Source organism: Haliotis rubra, unplaced genomic scaffold (genome assembly GCF_003918875.1).
Source record: "Haliotis rubra isolate DU_JTF1 unplaced genomic scaffold, ASM391887v1 Scf1305, whole genome shotgun sequence".
In the NCBI taxonomy this organism is placed as follows: Eukaryota; Metazoa; Mollusca; class Gastropoda; order Lepetellida; family Haliotidae; genus Haliotis; species Haliotis rubra.
The window spans coordinates 125,605-131,329 of NW_025765232.1; the positions used below are offsets into that span (position 1 = coordinate 125,605).

Genomic DNA, 5,725 nt, shown 5'->3' on the forward strand with positions numbered 1-5,725 from the left:
CTGTCTGACCTTATTTCTGGTGTAAACGTAACCATCCAGAAGAATATGAGGGGCCCCTCTCTGTGACATCAGATGTTCCACTCTCCAGCCATATTGATAACGAACAGATATGTTTTGCAACATTTTATATATTTGATGAGTCAAATTTCAAATTAGTCTATTGATAAAATTAATTAATTAATCCTTGTTTTAAACAACAGGTTTAAAAGTCTCTTAAGATCTTTCCTCATACAAAGATCAATTGATACTAAAAACAAAGTGAGAAGAGAAGACAGATTATCATTAAACGGCTACCAAGTTCTGTATAAACACAGTGACAAACCTCTATTCGATAGTAATTGATAGTAAAAACAATTTCGAGAAGAGAAAACAGATTATCATTTAATCACAACAAAGTTTTATTTACACACAACCAAACCAAGCTTCTCAATAACGAACCTGTTACAAGCTCAGCCTCCTCCACTCACTAGACAGTGGACTGTTCCATTATACCCGTAGGTGTTACCCTAATTAACCTTCTTGCTCAGTGTCTGCCAACTGGGTGTCTGTCAAATGGGTGTCTGTCAAATGGGAGATAACCAGGCAGATAATTTAATGCGCGTAGATTGTATTGAAGTTTGAGGTATTATAATGTTGTATGGTTGTCTGCAGCCGGATTCGTTGTTTATGATGAAATAGGATGTCAGAGAAATTGTTTTTATTCATCATTTTTTCATTATTACTTTGACTTCAGCATCTGTTTGTTTCTGTGAAGAGTGATACGTGTGTCACTTTGCGGAAATTCGCTACACAAAGTCATATGTGATTTTATTGTTCTCCAGAAGCCAAAACAACTGCCCTAATCCTTTACCAAGTGCCAATTCATATCCAAATCCCAGCATCGGAGAAAAACGTACGTCATTTTCTTTTGTTTATAATATATTCATGTGCATGGCGGTGAATTGGTTTTCCTTTATCCTCCGTGTATAATGAGCGCAAAAATCAGATAAAGTACGAAGTCTTTTGTAATGTAGGTTTGAAAATCACATGCATGTACATTATGTTTGTGTTGTTTAATGCCGCACTCAACAATATTCCAGCTGTATGGCACCGGTCTGTAACTAATTGAGTCTGGACCAGACAATCCAATGACCAAGATATATTCACTCATATCATTTATGGAATCAATAACAAACCGATTCTACCCAGGATCGGCCACGATGTGGTAGACCTCAGATTTCTACAGCAACTGCATCTACAAGTGAGGTGCCTAGTTTAGGACGAATGTCGGTGCAAACGGACACCCTTCCTTATGGAAAGGACCTGTACATGTAAGCTGTCATCCAATCTTCTACACCGGGAAACTAGGCAGCAACTGATCCAGAATTACTGAAACGTAGCGAGTACATTTATTGTCTTCCGCAGGTTTGCCATGTCATATCCTATCTGATGATATTAATACTAGTATAACACATGTTCTAATATTCCGTGCATTTTAGTGTTCTTTCAATCGTCAATGCGTTCTATTTGACAAGCTATTACCGTCAGACACGGCAGAGACAAAAGTGTATTAAATGAAGCCTGGATGAAGTGTTAGAGTGAAAGTAAATATCACAAGTCCATATTACAGAATTAATACTTTATCAGGAAGCCTAAATGTACGTATGTATTTTCATATCAAGCAAATATAGAGTCGGCATTGAGTCATTTCGTTTGACATTTGTCGCACTTGAACCTATGTCAAATAGTACTCCATCAAAGATCCCTTTACCTCAATGCGATGCACATTCGTGTTCATATCATATTTTATTGATGTAATGTTTCTGTAATCTACAAGTGTGTTTGACATTCATGAGAATTCATATTTCTCAAAAGTTTCACAAAACTTAGTTTGTGCAAAACGCTTGTCTTTGATTCTGATCGATTTGCTTATCCTATATCCATAAGTCATAAATGGAGTTCTTTACGTACACCACGCTATTACTTCGAAGTGTAATGTAAACAAGCAGCACTGCATTATGCATCCACATTGAAGGCATTCCATTTGCTGAGCCATTTAAATCAACTTAACATCCCCTCATTCAACTATAAAAGTCGGCATTTCATGTGAAATAATGAGACTGCAGGTCGGATTTACGTGAAGGAAGAGTGGTTTCGATCATCATGTCTCGTGTTCAGCCACAGCATTCATCCACAAAACACTCATTTATTCTGATCAATTTGCTATCCAATTAGGATGCAAACTCACTGAAACCTAAAAGGCGGCATTCTATGTGGTAAACTCAGACTTCTGACCGGATTGCCTTAAAGCAAGGGTAGTTTCTGGCATCATGACTCGCGTACATCCACTGAATGCATCCACTTCTTCTGATGACAGCAAAGAAACAACTAACCCTAGGTCTGTTCTACACATCCTTAACCCAGTGATAACCTTGATGCGTGTTTGTGGAGTATGCACTGGTCCGCGTGTTACTGTGGAGAATATTGGATGTGGTGACTACCGTTTCAGACTGCTTCACAAAGGTGGGTGGTTCCAGCTACTATACTGCGTCCTCGGAAACTTTTATATTTGGATTTTCACCGGAATACTTGCTTATAAACTTGCATTCTTTAAACCAATGTCATGTGAATGGATTATTGCTTTTCAATTACTGGTTATGACTATTACAGCGTCTAGTGCATATACTTGGTCCTCACTGAGCTTTCGGAATGGAATATATCAATCTTGGGTAAAGGATTTCTACCTGTATGAACAACGTTACGGTGTTCATGAAAATATGAAAGACATGGTTCATAAAACTAGGATGATTTTTGCGTTTGTGATGTCCATTGGGATCTGTATTCCAGGGTTCATGTTAACCTATGCGCTCATCATCCGCGAATTTGGAGATATTGCATTTGTTGTCGACGGAGCTTTGGGGTGGTGGAACTATTTAATATCAGTAATGAATTATTTCATTTTGTGCACTTCACTATCGAGCTCTGCTGTCCGGCCAGTGATTGGATCATACGCTCTTTGGTCGGAACTTGACGTGATAAACATCATTATGGAACGATGTGTTGAAGAATACATAAAGCGTCAAGAAAGCCAGATAATCCAGTCAAAAACTGCATCCGAATGCCACTATGAAAGAAATGAGCAACTGAAGGCCATAATAGGACGACATAAGCACGTCTGTAGTTTAATATCTGGATTTGGTGACTCCATTGCCTTTGTGCAATTTCTGGGATTCTTCACGTCACTCCCGCTTTCATGCTTTTCACTGTATGTCATGATGACCCGCATGGAATCACAAAGTAATGTTGCTCTGTGTACGTTTATCCTGCTCTTTTGTGGCGTGGGATGCATCGTTGTGTCCATTATAGGCGCGAGAGTAAACGTAAAGGTGAGTATGTGGATTGACTGTGTGATCCCTATAGGACTAAATTATGTGCATGTGGTAGGACCTCTTCTCGCATTTATGCCAGGTTCCCCTGGATGATGACGCTTTTAGTCACCATTGTTTTCCTTTTGAACCTTTCCATTACACCCATTACCCATTCCATGCATGGTTAACCACCAAAGCGTCATGGTTTTTCATAACAGTCTTCGCTGTTACTCGATCGGAGCTTAGAATCCTCATTTGTGACAATTTCTCACGGGCCAGATTGGGCCTGCATCACGAAGTTGATCGAGGTTGGGGTGTGACGGACAGTTTCAGTGAAGTTAATGGAGACATTTCACTGGTGGTACGAATGTAGCAACGTAGACAGGGGATTGGTACCCTTAGCCTATTTTTTTTAGAACCATCAGTTGCTGTTACAGTTCCATTTTGTCGGCTTCTTGTACGGGATAACTTGTCATATAAGTTAACAACATTATGTAACGTGAAGAACAGGTTAACGTTCCTATTAAGTAAGAATGTATTTACATCTTGCAGTGGACATTAGATTTAGCAGTTAATGATTCCTAAGAAAGAGACTTTGCTATCGATTCTGATTGGTTAATCAGAGGTGTCAAATCACAATGACTTGTTTCTTAATCCTTTATAGTCTTTGTAAGTTGTAAGATACTGTATTTTTCAACGTTCGCGTGACAATGTATGGTTTGATGCAACGTTTTGGGAACAATACATAGCTAGAAGTTCAGGGGTTTCATCCATCCCACTGTGACATGCGCAGATAATTAGAAGCATTTTTCCGGGTCAGCCACATATTGCCGCATGAATGATTTCTCCATAACACAAATGGATCACTGTTACTGTCTTTAACGTGTGTTCATAACAGGCACATACTGCTCTTCAATGCATGCTAAAGATCCCGACAGACGATCTCAGCGAAACAACCATGAGAGCCGTGAGTACAAAGAAAGTTCTTGACAATGTTTGAATGAAGATGTGAGTGAGTGAGTGGGTGGGGTGGGTGGGTGAGTGAGTGAGTGAGTGAGTGAGTGAGTGAGTGAGTGAGTGAGTGAGTGAGTGAGTGAGTGAGTGAGTGAGTGAGTGAGTGAGTGAGTGAGTGAGTGAGTGAGTGAGTGAGTGAGTGAGTAAATGAGTGTTAACATAAATATATTCAATGATGAGCTAAGGAGTTTGAGATTATTTTTCATAACCAACACAACTCTGTCACAGGTGAACCAGTTCACAAGCCTACTAACTGGGACAACAATTGGGTACAACGTGTATGGCCTCTTTACTATCAGCCCGCCGACTCTCCTCAATGTAAGTTCATTTATGCGGTGTTTTTATAAGAAGATTTCCAAAGGGACCAAACATGAACATACTAGTATTTTACGTGGAATTGTTTTTCTCTCATGATTATGTACAGGATATTTGACAAATGTTTCTGTACTTGGTACATGGTTTACAAACTGGATACTTTGTTAATGTTACAGATTGTTGGAACTTTGGTGACCTACATTGTGGTGGTTCTGCAGTTTCGTCAACCGGACTCTCACACAAACCTCAGCACATTGTGCCAAGATCTAGTGGCTAATGTTACTCTACAGTTGGAGGATATGCGCAACGCATCATCGTGTACATAAACGTTTTCATATAGTCTATCAACTTGGACCCGGTGATTGGTCAATTACGTCCTGAGGTTACAATACGTGTGAATTATACTCTGTGTGTGCATTGGAACATGACCATATCTAAAACCGTTTTCTTTCTATTTTTTTCTCACTTTGGGTGACTTCTTACTCTCAGTTTGTTGGACAATTGCTGGACAATTTGTAATCATGAACAGACAGCTACGTGCGTGTCCTTCTTAATGGAACATGTCCAATACACAAATCACACTGATGTTGTAAACAGAGCTATTTATTGTCTGTTTTGTTCTTATGTTCAGATAACGGTCAAAAACGTAATTTAACAATTCTTTTGACAGATCTGAGACTTTTCACTTAAAGTGTACCAATTCAAACTGAGATGAAGTTGGGTCGACTATACGAACAATTAGTTAGTTATTCGTGTAAAGTGCATTATCAAAAAGTTACAAAGTTATCCCGAGGCATTTGACATGCAAACCATACACATCCTTTTCATTTCTTTTTCGAACAACACAAAAGAATTTAGGCCAAGGCTTCCGAGGTATTTCTGATAGGTTGATAATGGTTAGCTCGTGTAGCATTTTACCGTTATTCTATGTTTGTATTATTGTCTTCAGTTAGTTTTATTGTCAATGATCCAATAGGTTGTCAGTAAAGTTGTTGATGGTGCATTTCTTCATAAGAATCGATGTCAACACATGTTAGCTTTAACGAAGA

The 5,725-nt window shown here is 39.0% G+C and overlaps 1 long non-coding RNA gene across 1 annotated transcript; it reads left to right on the plus strand.

Annotated features, from left to right (window-relative positions):
• Positions 1-822: 822 nt before the first annotated feature.
• Positions 823-4,667, plus strand: LOC124267356. The gene is made up of 3 exons (XR_006896008.1): positions 823-892; positions 4,246-4,314; positions 4,590-4,667. It is a non-coding gene; the product is annotated as an uncharacterized LOC124267356 (long non-coding RNA).
• Positions 4,668-5,725: the final 1,058 nt, after the last annotated feature.